The sequence below is a fragment of the Lithobates pipiens genome, unplaced genomic scaffold (assembly GCF_037356315.1).
Source record: "Lithobates pipiens isolate NorthernLeopardFrog02 unplaced genomic scaffold, aLitPip1_a1.2 Scaffold_16, whole genome shotgun sequence".
In the NCBI taxonomy this organism is placed as follows: domain Eukaryota; kingdom Metazoa; phylum Chordata; class Amphibia; order Anura; family Ranidae; genus Lithobates; species Lithobates pipiens.
Genome location: NW_027507748.1, coordinates 251,686,842 through 251,703,561, shown reverse-complemented (window position 1 = coordinate 251,703,561; position 16,720 = coordinate 251,686,842).

The following is a 16,720-nucleotide window of genomic DNA, read 5'->3' as shown; positions in this document are numbered from 1 at the left end:
TTGTGTCTCTCGGGTTCATGCCGCGGGGAGGGGGGCTTTCACCCACTGCAAGGGGAGCAAGGGGAGAGACCGTGAGAGAGAAGGGCTCCGCCCCCGCCTATCCACAGGCAGAGAGACTGTAAGGGAGGTGGAGCAGACACTGAAAAAACTGAGCAGACCAATTCAGTGAAGGCGGCGAAGGACATCTCCCCTCTGCGACTGCGCAGTGTTTAGGGATGAGATCGGTGGTGGGGGGATGGGATCAGTAAGAGGTCCCCCTCCAGTACCACCATTGCCCCCCTACAGTACCACCACTGCATTGGTGACATAGGCTGCATTGGTGGACACACGCTGCACTGGTGGACACAGGCTGCACTGGGGACACAGGCTGCATTGGGGGACACAGGCTGCACTGGTGGACACACGCTGCACTGGTGGACACACGCTGCACTGGGGACACAGGCTGCATTGGGGACACAGGCTGCACTGGGGTCACGCGCTGCACTGGTGGACACACGCTGTACTGGTGGACACACGCTGCACTGGTGTCACACGCTGCACTGGTGGACACAGGCTGCACTGGTGGACACAGGCTGCACTGGTGTCACACGCTGCACTGGGGACACAGGCTGCATTGGGGGACACAGGCTGCATTGGGGACACAGGCTGCACTGGTGGACACACGCTGCACTGGTGTCACACGCTGCATTGGGGACACAGGCTGCACTGGTGGACACAGGCTGCACTGGTGGACACAGGCTGCACTGGGGTCACACGCTGCACTGGGGTCACATGCTGCACTGGGGACACAGGCTGCATTGGGGGACACAGGCTGCATTGGGGACACAGGCTGCACTGGAGGACACAGGCTGCACTGGGGTCATAGGCTGCATTGGGGACACAGGCTGCACTGGTGACGTGTATCAAAATAATGCTTTTTGGGGGTGGGGGGTTTTAGGGGGGGGCCCTTCTTGATTTTTTGCACCGGGCCCTGAGGTTTCTAGTTACGCCTCTGGTGTCCAGTCACGCCTTTCAGCTTTCCCCCCACCAGAATATACAGCAGATAGTTACAGCAGGGGTTAACCATACAGCCCTAAACAGTTTACAGGGCATAGGTTGAAGGCTTGGAATCACAGGGGGCAACAGTTCAAAGGGCAGGCATAATTTCCAGGGCTTGAGTAACATGGCAGCAGGGTAGATTACTCACACCGGTGACTTCAGACAATTGCAGATGGTCATGAAACAGGCGGTGTCATTGTTATGCAGTAATCTTCCTCTGTCTGCTTACCTCCCCTCATGTGTTCAGACTAAGAGGCCAGCCACTTCCACCTGGTGGTTTTTATAACTTCTCCTCTAAGCATGGCTCCACCCTAGGCCCTATTAGGGAACCTTATATTAACCTGTGCACTGCAAGCTAGCGGTGATTATCAACCACTATCCAAGGTGTGTTTGGCTTCCTGGTTCCTGCTTGCTGTGTTCTCTACGTTTATCTCTGTTACTGACATTGGTGTGTTCTCAGCGATTCCTGTCTGCTTGTGACCTTGACTTTTTGGCATGTCCACAACCATCCCTGTCTGCCTGTGACCCGGAACCTTTGGCGTGTACTCTGTTGTTCCTGTCTGCTAGTTGCCCTGAACTCTGCCTTATCCCCTTACTATCATTGTCGTTCCAGCCTGCTGCTTCCTTCTCCTGTAGTCTACTGTGAGTGGGAGCAGTGAGACCCTGGGGGCCGCGACCTGGAGCCAGACTGCAGCGAAGTCCATCCTCACCACTGGAGGCTCTGGTGAACACCTGCTGGCTCTTAGACTCCACGCCCAGGGGGAATCTATGCTCCAGCTCCCATTGGGATCTGTTAGTGATCCTGTAGACCTGTGTCCTGAATCTCCCTGGGTACAATCTGCAGCAGCCAGTCCTAAGGTCCACTACCTGTACCTAGCGGTGCACTTCTGACTTCTACGGACTTCTACAGAGTGCATCTGTCACCTGGTCTCAGGTGACCTGACAGGCCGAGGATCAGAGAGGGCCCTGGTGTCCCCAGGGTCAGAGATGGCAAATAGGAGGGGTCATGGGCATCTGGGTGCAGCTCAGCAGTGACCAACTAATCTATCTTGCATAGAATCACGTTTCCAGCTGTATGTTTCTTTGTTCTATGTTGTGTTGGTAACATATTCTGATCCTTGAGTTGACAGTCACTCCATCAATAATAATCATTGTCTCTTATTTCCAGACCATCATACAAAAATGGTTAAATTAGCACATGTTGCTATTTGTATGTACAAAGACAGCAACACGTGAGCAGTAGCGCCACGTCAAGGCTTCAACCCTTGCTACTGTCCATTTCACACAACATTCATTCATGCAATCACACACACTCTAGTCACTCTACACACACACATTCATTACAAAAAAGGGTGATGGAAGGAATAAAGGAAGTAATTAGGATTGTTTGAAAAATCGAATTCTATTTAAATCTTGGGGTCACACCGAAGAGAACTGCTATTGTCAATGTCAACTTCAAGTGGTAAGAAAAATGTTTTTATTTTCCTCAACATTTGGATGGTTCTTCTGAGTCCCATGTATCTTCACATGGTGGCAATGATTCGGGTCTCATAAGTTAAGGGTAGGGTAACCCAGCTTGGGGAGGTTAAATTTGAGGAAAGTTATTTGTTCCATCAAATGGGGTGTTAGTTGTGCACGGTGTGGATTAAGGATGTTCCCAGTAATAGAGAAAACTCTCTCACTTTGCACACTGGTTGGAGGACAGGATAGTAGTTTCTGGGCAACCAGGCAAAGACCAGGCCACACACTTTTCTTACCATCCCAATAGGTCAAAGGGTCCTCTGTAGGAAGCAAAGGGGCTTCATATAGGTAGGCCCTGACCATTTCAGAGGCACTGCTCTCCTCTCGATTACCTGCTGCTTGACCTGCATCCACCAGATTGTCAAGTGCCTCTACCCAACATGCACATGCTCCACTCAGTTGTTTTTGAGTGATGGTGCCAGGCCTTGGAATAGCAGACATTGCAGGTGAATGTTCCAAATCAGCCTCATTCAGCATACCTCTTTGTTGCTGCAAATTATGGACTCTTTCAATTAGTTTTTCTTTCCAGTAGGAGAGGCTGTTGTCTCTGAGTGCCAGTTTACCTTTGATCCTGGGATCACACAGGGTAGCCAGCATGAGTTCAGGGCTTTTGCGGACACGGTCATTTAGCTGATCTTTTAAATTGTCTTGTAGCTTTCTGATGAAAGACGCTACATCGGCATGAAGTGGGCTGCCACAAACAGGCTCACTGTTTTCTAGGAATGATCCCATCTTATCTATGAGATAGGTAAACAAGGGTATGACCTGTCCTAGGCTGGCATTGCTCTGACTCAAGTTTTCCGTCACATTACAAAAAGGTTTTAAGACAGAAACAAGCTGCCCAATTATACACCAGTCATCACGTCCCAGTGTGGAATCAATCCCAATGCTGTGGTGAGATGATACATTGTGGATGGCTGTCTTTTGCTCCAAAATGCGTTCCAACATTTCCAAGGTATAGTTCCACCGGGTGCTGACATCTTGTTTCAGGCGATGTATGAGGAGCCCTGATTGTTCTTGCTCCTCCCTCAACAGTTGGCTAGCAACTACACTGCGGTGGAAATGCCCTGCCATTTTCCTGCAAAGGTCCACGATTTGAGCAATATTGTTGTTTTTCTCCACTGGGATTGCACCCTTAACCACTAAATGCAGTATGTGTGCAGAACATCGCACACCGACAAAAGATCCATCTTGGAGCGCTTTGACCATGTTTGAACCTCCGTCTGTTACTATGAACCCAACAGAAACATTGGTGACTGCCCGCTCTCCAAACCAATTGGCCAACATCGCTCTAATTGCCCGCAATATGTTGGCAGAGCTGTGTCTATCATCACGGACTTCTGTGTGGAGCAGGAAAGCTTGATAACCCTGCTGGTCTTGAGCTGCAGACCTGCTTCCTGATGAAGTTTGAGCTCTTGCAGTAGTGCCACCACCAACAGGCACAGTGGCCTGCCATCAGTGTGCAGTCAAAGACAGGAAAGCATGTTGACCGCTGGAAGCTGTCCACAAATCATTGGTCAAATGAATTGTCTAACCCTCAGCTTTGGCCATTTTTTCCTTTAATAATGCAACACACGAATGGTATAGTGCTGGAACAATCTTTCTGCTGAAAGTTGTTCGTGCAGGAACAACATATTGTGGAGCAAGGGCATGCATCAGCTGTTTAAATGGCTCCCCTTCAATCATGCGAAAAGAGGCTCCTCCAACAGCAATGAATTGGCCAGAGAGGCGGGTGATCTTGTTGGCCTGCTGTTTTGACATGCCCTTGGAACTAAAGCCAACAAAACTGTCTAGGGTAGGCTGATAATGTCCTTGGGAGGATGAGGAGCCTGATTGGGTCTGCAGTGGAACTACTGCATGTGGACGGTTTGTCCTAATTGAACCCTCTCTATGGGCTGTGTTCTGAGTCTGTGGTGTGGTTGAGGAGGTACCACCAGTACAGTCAGAGTCTGTTATGCTGCTTCCTGCGCTACCATCTTTTTCTGCCTCTGCCTCTGCCCGCAGTAAACTAGAACTGTGGTGATTTTTGAGATGAAGGTTCATACCAGCATTGGTTAAATGTCCCAACTTTTTACCCCTGCTGACTTGCTTCCCACACAACTTGCACTTTGCAAAGAACCAGCCTTCCAATGTTTGGAAGTATTTCCACACATTGCTGCGGTGGGATGCAGCCCCTTTACCCTTATCACTAGTAGCAGCAGGTAGCACACCAGTGGTGGAAGCTGTTGCCACTACAGTTACACTTGGTGAACTAGTGCTAATTGCAGGGGTGCTGGGGAGGTCGTGTTATCATCATCACAGGATTCTTCCTCCATAATAAGAGGGAGAAGGGGAGTTAGCAGCAGATGAAAAAAGTGGACTGCTACCTGTCCTACTCCTCACAGAATATTCCTCTTGCACATTCTCTACGTCATGCTGCAACTCTTGTGGGGTAAGAGTGTATACAACGTCTGCAGTGGTTGAGGAAAGAGGAGCATCACATTCAGAATCATTCTCTTGGGCCAATGACAAAAAAGTCTCACACTCTGTCTCTGCTGCTGTCTCCCTCAATTGCTTCTTTGGGGAGTTGGGCAATGGCACTGGCGGTGTGATTGGTGGTTGTGACAACTCCACTTGTTTTATACTAGGTTTCTTGCCTAGCCCATAAAAATAAGAAGCCATGACACCTGTAGAAGTAGAAGGAAGCACTGCACTGGCAGTGGAAGCGGCAGCAGATGGTGGTCTGACAGCAAAACTCCTAGTAGAACAGGTGGTGGTGGTGGAACTAGCTTTGCTGGTGGCAGTGGTGTTGGCACCCACTGTTGTGGACAGCATGTTTGTGGTGGCAGAAGTGTCAGAGACACTAGTAGCAGAGACCTTGCCACTTTTATTAGCAAGGCGTCCACCGCAATCGCTACCACGACCACTACCTCTACCTGCCTTTGCGTTTCCAGTAGAACGGTACATTGCTGTTTCTGTATATATATTATATACCCGTTCAAACAGAAACTGGTGGACTGGTGATAGCGATCACTGATCAGACAGGTAACAAGTCTAATAAATCCCCACACAACACAGGCAGCCTCTGAGGCTATCACAGCAACACTAGCAGCAACACTAGAATCACTAAGGTTCTCACACTAACACTATAACATCAGATTTTTAGGAAAAAGCTAAGTTCAACTGTAGCTTGCTTCACTATTGTTCTGCTGCTGTGCTTATGCTTGATTGCTAAATGATTCAGGAACACAAACGGACTAGCTAAGATTGACTGTCTTCTGAAATAATTCAGTGTGTGTCTCTCTCTCTGCTAGCAAATTGTAAGTGAATGTAAGTTGGCTGTACACGTGTACTGTTAGTTCCGGCTATTTTACTGCTCCTCCTCTTTGGTTACAATCAGCCAATAACATTCATCATCATCATTATTTTTTTTATTTTACTTCCCCCACCCAATTCCAGAATCTTTTCTCTCTGTCGAATCTGTTCTCTCTATGTCGAATATTTACTCTCTGTCGAAGCTTTTCTATATAATCTTGGACTAATAGAGGTAAACAAAACTTAGGCACATTCGACCACAGGTTCAATAGACAGATTGTTATTGTCAGAGTCACGTCGAATCTCCTATCTATATTGAATATTCACGTCGAATCTCCTATTCTATATTGAACTGTTGTAACAACGATAACGAAAAAAAAGCATTTATTTATGTCGGATCTTCCGTTTTTCTGATTCTGCACTTTCGTTATCGTTTGTCAAAACGAAAACGAGGTACTTCCGGTTCCGGCACTGCATGGAGTAGCTGTTTCTCCTCACAGCTCCCGCAGACCGCCCTACAAAACGGCATATAAAGTCGGCGTTTTTCGCCTAAAAAGCTCCCTGCGACTCTCTCCACGAATCCGACCGCGCGATGGACAGGTTCGTGGAAAAAACCGGGCCGCGATCCTATGCGGCCGCAACCGCGCGGTCGGCTCCGCCGCAAATCGAGGCCCCGGCTTCGGCCTACACGGAACCGGCCTGCGCGGCCTATCCAGCGGAGACGGCCCCGGCCATGGAGGTAGGCGATCAGTCAGCTACGCACTCTAACCAGAGGGACTCCTTGTCTCCACAACCCCATGCATCGCCGCAAATCTCTGGCCCTGCAATACCTCTACATGTGCAGCAGCCTCACATACCTCAGCCATTGCAGGACCACCACACTGAGGTTCTGGCTCAAGCTGTGGCTGCTCTTCTCTCCCCTATGATTGCAGCATCAGTAGAAAAGGCTGTCAGCGCAGGCATGCAAAAGATCCAAGCCCAGCTAGGGGAACATGCTTCCAGATTAAATGAAACAGAACACCGTATATCAAATCTTGAAGATGAACTCTACCAGACACAATCCTTTGAACATGCCCAAGATAGAACGAACAAGTTAATTCTAGAAAAACTCGACGACCTCGAAAATAGGTCCAGGAAGAGCAACCTGCGGTTTGTAGGACTCCCCGAATCACCTCCCTCATCTGCCCTGTCTGACTTCTGTGCCCGCCGCATTCCTGAGGCTTTGGGCCTGGGAGGCCCTTACACAGTGGAACGCGCACACCGAGTGGGAGCCTTTAATTCAGAACGCAAATCACCACGGCCGATAATCGCCAAATACCTCAACTACTCCGACAAGGCCGCCATACTGCAAAAGTACCGTCAATCCAGATCTGTACAGATTGATGGCATCAAAATCCTAATCTTTGCTGACTACTCGGCGGACGTTTCTAAGAAGCGTAAGGCTTTTCAGCACATCTGCGCAGAACTTCATCAACGCCAACTCCAGTTCACCCTGGCATTCCCAGCCGTTCTGCGGATCAAAACACCCGCCGGGGAACAACTCTCTTTTCATGATCCTGAGGAGGCGGCATCCTTCTTGAAATCTTCCCGCTCGGGCTCGCATCTTAGTCCTGCACCCAAAGCCCCACCAATCAACCGAGCCTTGGATCAACGGAGCCCACGGAAAGACTCCCCCAAGCGGTTTAGGGCTTCCGGCCCAACACAACATGGCCTCACTGCCCGCTGAGGGGCGAAGCATTTGACGGTGCCCCCCCCCGGCACACTCTCTTTCCTCTCCCGGAAGGCCTTTCCTGGCCCCCGCCCGACCTACTCCAGGTGAACTGTTTTTGGACTCTCCTTACTGGACTGTCCACACCTCTCAGGTACTGTTCGACTAAAGTTCTATGGTTATGGGTTTATCCCCAGCGACATCAAGGTCCGTTATGGCCTGAAACCTCTGCTGTTCTCAGGTGCTATTCTTTTGCTACAGTTTATGATACGGTTTAGTTTGTCTTTATTGCTACCTTAGATGTTGTTTCTACTATTTGTATGCTCATGTCTTCCTCCCCTGGGCGCCATTGTGCGGACCTACACGCACGCTCCAATTCTCTACGGCCGCTGTTACTATCCTTTATTTATCATCTGAAGGGCGGAAACCCTCACTTCAGACACAGGGCTGGTTATGGGAGCTGGTCCTCACGGTGACCCCCATGCGGAAAAAAGCGAAGTTGGTTAATGCGTATGTTCTTTTTTGTTCCATTTACTGTTGGTACACATACCCACCCTCCCCCTCCCCCCATTTGTCTCTCCTTCTCCCCTTAAGGCCCGTTGATGTTATGAGCCCCTGCACTGATCCCCTTCATAGGCCTGGGGAAGCTAGGCCCTCAGCAGTTTTTAGCTATCTTCCTCACCCAGGCCTCGCTGTCTTAGCATCTACAACACCCTTACAACATATCCCTAATTTATCCTCACAATGCTACGGATAATTTCGTGGAACGTGAAGGGCCTTCGTTCTCCTTCTAAAAGGATGAAGGTCCTTCGCCATCTTAAAAGACTGAACACAGACATAGCGCTACTTCAGGAAACCCATCTTTCCTCACCCGACTTTGCTCGGATGAGGAAACTCTGGGTGGGCACAGTTGTGGGCTCTGAGGCTCTAGGCCGCAAAGCAGGAGTCCTTGTTCTCATTCACAAACGTCTCCCCTTTAAACTCCTATCCACAGACTCGGACGACCAGGGCAGACTTCTCACTATCCGCGTCCTCATTGGGACAAGGGAACTGACGATATCCAACGTGTATGCCCCTAATAGTCCCACGAAGGACTTTTTCAATATGCTGACCACTTGGCTTCTACGCCACCCACACCTTCCTCAGATTATTGGGGGCGACTTTAACTCTGTCGTCCACCAGATTGATGACAAATCCACGCGACTACGCCCCACCTCAGTCCCTACTTCTTTAAACCCCACGGTACTTGCAGCAACTGTGGAAAGGGAACCTATCGCCCGACCATTATCCCCTCCATCCGTGAGCCGGATGGTTCTGTCACGAACACGCAAAAAGGCATAAACGCTGCCATGCTGCGCTATTACTCGACGCTATATGCCGCCGATCCCATTGACAAACCCACGGCGTGCGACTTCCTAGATAAAGTTACTCTGACTCCAATATCTCCCTCCCAATTAGAAACCCTCAATGCCCCTATCTCTCTTTTAGAAATCACTACCACGATATGACAGTTAGCCTCCTCTAAAGCGCCAGGCCCAGACGGTCTAACAGGCGAATTCTACAAATCACTGCATCCTCTCCTGGCACCCACTCTTCATAGTGTCTATCAACGTATGTGGTCTGGTGGCTCTTACCTTCCCACGGGCAATCAGGCCATAATTAAACTATTAGAAAAGAAAGGGAAAGACCCCCAGGAACCAGGTTCGTACAGACCCATTTCACTACTAAACCTTGATGTTAAGATTCTCTCTAAAATTGTAGCCACGAGACTGGCTGACATCGTCCCTTTTCTGATCCATCCAGCCCAATCCGGCTTTGTGAAGGGCAGAACGGCGACGATGAATATTAGAAAGGTGATGATGGCGCTAGAACACGCCAGATGCCATCCAAGGGGGGATTATGCCATTATCACTCTTGATGCCGAAAAGGCTTTTGACAATGTAAACTTTGATTGGCTCGCCATGGTCTTACGTAAAATGGGATTCTCTGGCCCTTTCCTTCATCTAATAAATTCCATGTACACCTCACCGGCGGCTAGGCTGGTAGCAGCTGGCCTCCTCTCCAATGAATTTCGCCTTCACAAAGGCACGAGACAAGGTTGCCCCCTCTCCCCACTCCTCTTTAACTTAGCTCTGGAACCACTCTCTAGATATCTCTTAACAGTTGCCCCGCTGCATGGCATCCGAATAGGGAACCAAGAGTTGAGGACGTCCCTCTTTGCGGATGATGTCCTCATCTTCTCCGCTGACCCTTCCGCAGATATGCCCACAATAAAATACACTTTTGATTTATTCAGGAAATGCTCAGGGTTGCGCATAAACTACTCCAAAAGCGAGATTATGCCCTTAGGATCCCTCCCCCCACCTGCCTGGGTTCAAAACTCCATCTTTACTACGGCCAAGTCACATATCACTTACTTGGGAATCAAAATAGGGAAACTCCCGTCCTCTCTCTACCACCTAAATTACCCCCCACTTTTTGCTAAAATCACTCAGGAATTAGACAACTGGATGGATCTGCCCCTCTCGCTCCTGGGAAGATGTCATTTGGTGAAAATGGTCAGTTTCGCTCACCTGTTATATCCTCTCCAGACAATACCCCTACTGCTAAGACACAAAGACTCCAAATTACTGAATTCTGCGTTCTCAAAATTTATATGGCGAAACAAACGACCACGCATAGCTCTCTCAAAACTCCATCTTCCCAGGACCGAGGGCGGTATTAGTCTCCCAAGCCTTAGAATGTATAATCTTGCTTGTCTTTTAAGGGTAGGTCTGGACTGGATAACCCAAAAATCCAAATGCTCTAATTACCAATTGGAGGCCGCAATGGTCCACCCCTACTCTCTAACAGCCCTTCTCCACTGTAAGTGGAAATCTCTACCAACACCATATCAACATAACCTTCTGCTGAGAGACACTGCTATAGCATGGAGGGAGGTAAGGAAAAGCCTCCGACTCTCTCCTTTCATCTCAAAATTTCTCCCGATACAAGGCAACCCGAGCTTCTCTACAGGTCTGGAACATAATCCCTATGACTCCTGGCGGCAAAAGGGTCTCTCCACCTTCTTCTCCCTTTGTGATCCTGCTACTGGCCAGGCTCTACCTTTTCATACTCTAGCTACTCGATTCTCCCTCACCGCAACCTCCTCGTTTCATCATGGCCAATGTCTCAGCTTTCTCCGCAACACCTGCAGAGATGCATCCACAAGATTCACATCGTCATTCCTCGAGACCCTTATACAGAAGGACTCATACAAAATCTCGGATATCTATAAGCCTCTACTCATCCAAACGACGCCTCCCTTGGATTCCTCATCAGTGTCTAATTGGGCAAAAGACTTCCCGAACGACGACATGGTGGACAAGATCCTTCAAGGTCTTCGCACAGTCTACAACTTGGTTCCCAATGAATCCTGGAGGGAAACACAACTCAAAATCGCCCACCGGGCACACATCCCCTTTCTCCATGCCAAACAACCCCACTCCACTCCGTCTTCACTATGCCCACTATGCCAACAACCTAAGCCCTCTCTCGCGCATCGTTACTGGACTTGCTCCTTTATCTCGGCGTTCTGGGACCAAATCCTGGCTTTCATCTTTAAGATCACGCTGCTGAAGCTACCCAAAGACCCTTTACTTCTTATTTTTGGATATTGGGATGCCACACTACTTCCCTGGTCGAAAGTTTCTGGCCCACGAGACAAAGAATGGGCCTTGATATGCCTCCTGATGGTAAGACGGGCCATACTAGCCAATTGGACATCTACTGTTCCACCCTCAGTCGTGCAGGTTCACAGAGATCTCCTGCATCTCCTATTCCGTGACAAAATTAATGCTAATCTAGCCCACAAAAAGGCCGTTCAGTGCTTCCACAGCAGATGGGACTCTTTTGTGAAATCGCAACTTACTCCTCAGGAACAAGCCCACCTTGATGAACACTCTTTTATCTACAATGGCCAATGGCCCACCGCAACCCCCTCCACTACTGGGTAGCTACCCACGACAAGACTGCAATTATGGGCCCCCCCCCCAATCAGAGCCCTCTTGATGATCTGATATATATATTGTTCTTCTCCCCGAGGTTGAGTTAGTGCCTAATTATTCCATGATCCATCCAGTTATTGCTACCTCGTTTCTATTTGACTGTCAGGGAGAGTGATACTCTCCATTATGTGGTTTATGGGACGGTGCCCTGGCACCAATTGTTGCTCAATATATTGCTATCATATAGCCTGTAAATTTTCAAAAATGAGAAAAATTTTGTACGTACTGTTCACCCATTTGTAATGTACCCTTTTCTTTTCTCAATAAAAAAAAAAAAAAACGAAAACGAAAATACCTGAAATTCGGCCGAAAATGCATTCGGACGAAAACGAATGCACATGTCTAGTATTTGTTCTCTTTTTTTATATATAAATATATTTAGGAAGTGTAATATTTATGCAGAATCACTCTGACCCGTAACCCCTTTCTCCTGATGCATGCTTGAGGGGGCTGTACCAGGAAGTCAGACACAGTGTGTGTGGGTCTGGAAGCAGCAGCATGATACTTAGAGGGAGACCTGTGGTATATGACTCCTCCATGTCAGAATGTACATTGCTTTCTGAGTGAGTAATAAACTCTTCCCTGGTTAAGAAGTGCATCCAGCCTGTGTGTAACTTGCTGAGCAGATACTGGCAGCATTGCTAGCAACACCCTGAGAGACCCTGTGTCCAAGGGACATAACAGAGAGATCTAGTTAGCCTATGTGAAATAAAGGCAGGAGACGCTTACTGGCCAATCATGGAGAAGTGTTTCCAGGATGCAAGGATTGTCAATGACAGCATTTTACTTCAGGTGTGGAGTTCCAGGAACAATTGCACGAATGGGCAAGGGAAAGGCTGGCCGACCAAGCCACTAGTATCCAAGATGTCACCCAAGACAAAACAGTCAGTGGAGAAGTTTTATACTTGGCTGATACAAGTTTTTTCAGATTTGGGATTCAACACCCATAACAAGGCACACAGCCAGATGCTGTCTTCAATAAATGAATAACAGTGCAGCGCTAGTAATACAAAGAACAAACTAACATGTTGATCATAGCCTAAAATATTGAAAAGTCCCCTTTAATGTGAAAAAGAAGAGTAGACAGAAAACAATCTCCTCTGCGGTAATAAAAAGTGCTCACAGGTATTCATGCAATGCAACTTATTTGTGATTCCACAACCAGCTATCCAAACCTCTCACCTCAGTCTCTGGACCCCTGAACCAACAGATGGGTCAAACAGGCATTCACCACTAAAAGTGGTCATGGATCGAGGCTTGAGTAGATAGATGTATGGGATGAGATATCACTCAAATTTAAACAACCGCACACTGTTACTCTTAATTTCCAGCTGTCCGAGAGCCAGAGAAAGACTGCCAAGATCAGGGGGCTCAAACTGGTTGCCCCCCAGCTGTTGCAAAACTACAAGTCCCATGAGCCATTGCAAGGCTCACAGTTACAAGCATGACTCCCACAGGCAGAGGCATGATGGGACTTGGAGTTCTGCAACAGCTGGAGTGCCGTCAGTTTGAGACCCCTGGCCTAGATGCTGTTTTCAGCCTTCGTGACAGGCCTCCTCATGGCCGGCCGGAGTATCGTGTGTTGCCCCTAGACACCCTCCTCTTGGTAGAAAAGGGTTTTGAATCCTCCTCGCAAGCCACACCACTCATGGCAGGGGCCAACCTGCAACACCCACTTACATAGTTAGTAAGGTTGAATAAAGACACCAGTCCATCTAGTTCAACCTGAGTGAGTGTCCACAACTGTCCCCATCCCTGTACATTGCACACTCACATTAGTGCCTACCCTCAAGGAGCCCATTCATATACTAGGGCCAATTTTTGGACAGAAGCCAATTAACATACCAGCATGTCTTTGGAGTGTGGGAGGAAACCAGAGTACCCGGAGGAAACCCACAAAAGTACAGGGAGAACATACAAACTCCAGGCAGGTAGTGCCGTGGTTGGGACTCGAACCAGCGACCCTTTTTACTGCTAGGCGAGAGTGCTAACCCCTACACCACTGTGCCGCACTTGCTTCAACTGCGGTAAACCAGGACATTTCAAAAGAGAGTGAAGGGCACCCAGACGTCCTAGTCAGTTCCATCCACCATGGAGTGCAACCCCCAAGTACCCAAAGTTTATACCCACCAGCCCAGACCAGAAACGGAGAAGGTCAATACACCCAACAACAGCAGCCACAGTACCAATGCCCTGGACCTAACCAAGGGCACCTGGACCTAACCTAATTGTCCCAAACCCTCACACCCTGCTGGCAGGAGTACCCCCGAGCGCAAAGTACTTCACAGTTGTCCATCTGGCAAACACATTCTTCAGCGTCCCCCTTCACCCCTCCTGCTGGTACCTCTTTGCTTTCACCCACGAGGGGCAGCAATATACCTGGACAGTCATGCCACAAGGGGGGCAAAATTCCCTTAGCCAGTTTGCAAAGGCCATGACTACCATACCTGGCTGAGAGTGCACCCGGAATTAGTTCTCCTCCAGTATGTAGATGACCTCCTACTCTGTGCAGATGATTTACCTACTGCTGAAACCACCACAGAAAGTCTACTGTGCTACCTGGCACATCAAGGGTGCAAGGCCTCCAAGCCGAAACTTCAATAGTATTTAACATATGTAATTCCCATGGGACAAGACATCTCACTGGAGACAGGGTGAAAGCAATCTCTAACATCCCACTGCCACAAGGCCAGAAGCCCCTTCATGCCTTCCTTGGACTAAATTCCTACTGCAGAGCATGGATTCCAGAAGCCTCCCTACTGATGCAACCTTTGTATGATGCTCGCAAATCAGACCCCTTCCACATGTCTCCCGAAGCAATAGCCATCTTTGTGGCCCTCAAGCATGCCATCTCCTCTGCCCTGGCGCTAGGGCTCCCAGACTACGACAAAACATTCAAGCTCTTTCTATCCGAGCGTCTGGGACATGCTGCAGGTTTACTCAATCACACGGCAAGTGCCTACACCCCATAGGATATTATTCCTGTTGGCTGGATGCGGTAGCAAGAGAAGGCCCATCGTGTCTACAAGCTGTCTTTGCTGCACAAGTCTTGCTTGACAAAACTTCGGACTTGGGCCTCGGACACTGCCTCGTTCTGCTTGCTCCCCATGACATTGCTACCATACTCAACCTGATCCAGCCAAAACATCTGTCCACTGCCAGACACTTGAAATTCCAATACTCCCTCCTTCTACTGGACAATGTTACTCTCTTACGTTGTCAAACACTGAACCCTTCCACCCTCCTTCCACTTCCCGAGGGGGGAATGGAAGAGGAGCTGATGAGGATGAGGACCTGACTTGTCACCCCATGACTGCTTCGAACTAATGCAGCTGGAGACCACGCATCTCCCCACCGTGAGTGAAATACCCCTGCAGAATCCAGACGAATTTTCTTGATGGCTCCCGATTTTCTGATGAGCGAGGCAACTACCACACAGGATACGTGGTCACCACTGAAAACACGGTTCCAGAAGCTGAAACCTTACCACCGGTGATGTCTGCACAGGAGGCAGAGCTGCAAGCACTTACTACAGCATGTAAATTGGCAGAGGGAAAAAGAGCGAACATTCATTCAGACTCAAGATATGCTTACGGTGTTGCCCATGATTTTGGTGTTATCTGGAAGGCCAGAGGATTCCTGATGGCTGCAGGAACAGTGCAGGAGTACCCCCCCCCCCCCCTCAATAACCCCTCTCCCTCGGAGGGCCATCGGGCTTGAGGGGAAACCATCTATGGAACTCGTGGAGGAGAACAGGAGCATGTACGTCAGAGGATGAAACCCAGGAGTGTTCCTCCGGACCGTACCCCTTCCAATGCACCAGGTACTGTAAGCACCCACGGAACCTACGGGAGTCAACAATGGATTGTACCTCATACTCCTCATGGTTCTTAACCAGAATAGGGTGAGGATTTGGCACTGAGGTGGTAAATCGGTTACAGACCAACGGTTTCAATAAGGAGACATGAAAGACATTAGAGATGCGCATACTAGGAGGAAGGTCCAACGCGTAAGCTACTGGGTTAATCCTGCGAAGGATACGGAACGGCCCAATAAACTGAGGTGCAAACTTCAGTGAGGGAACACGAAGCCGGGGGTTGCGAGATGACAGCCAGGCCCTGTCCCCAACCTGGTAGGAAGGCGTAGGCAGGTGTCTGTGGTCAGCATGGAGTCTGTACCTATCATTAGCATGACGCAAAGCCTCCTGGACTTGTACCCAAGTGGAACGAAGACCACGGAGATGCTCCTCTAACGCAGGAATACTCAGACAACATGGAAGGTTGGAAACCATAATTCGCCATAAATGGAGACAATTGGGAGGCAGAATTCAAGGCTCTGTTGTGAGCAAACTCTGCCCAAGGTAATAGGCCAGACCAGTTGTTATGATGGTCAGAAATATAGCAACGTAGAAATTGCTCCAAGGACTGATTCGCTCATTCTGCGGCCCCATTAGGCTGCAGGTGATACGCAGAAGAGAACGCAAGCTGGATTCCCAACTGTGCACAAAAGGCTTGCCAAAACTGGGAGAAAAATTGACTGCCCCTATCCGAGACAATCACCTTGGGTAGCCTATGTAAGCGAAAGATCTCCTGAGCAAAAATGGAAGCCAGTTCCTTAGAGGTGGGCAACATCTTAAGTGGATTACAATGACACATCTTTGAGAACCGGTCAACCACCATAGGATAACAGTGTTGCCTTGGGAGTAGGGAAATTCCACAATGAAATCCATACACAGATGAGTCCAGGACCTCTCTCCATTGGGTATGGGTTGTAGGAGGCCCACGGGTGTCGTGGAGTCTTACTCTGAGCACACACGGGACAGGCAGCTACTAAGGCAGTAACATCAGCCCGTAGACTAAGCCACCAGAATTGTTGGGAGATGGCCCAAATTAGTTGATTCTTTCCAGGATGGCCAGCTGCCTTGGGAGAATGGTAAGTCTGGAGCACTGCAGTACAGAGACTCTCTGGGACAAAGCAGCGGTCACAAGGTTTATCAGGAGGAGCATGGACCTGAGCAGCAAGAATTTTGTCACCCAAAGGAGAAGTAAGACTGTAGCGAACTGTAGCCAATATACGATCAGGGGGAATCATAGGAACCGACTCCGACTTGGAA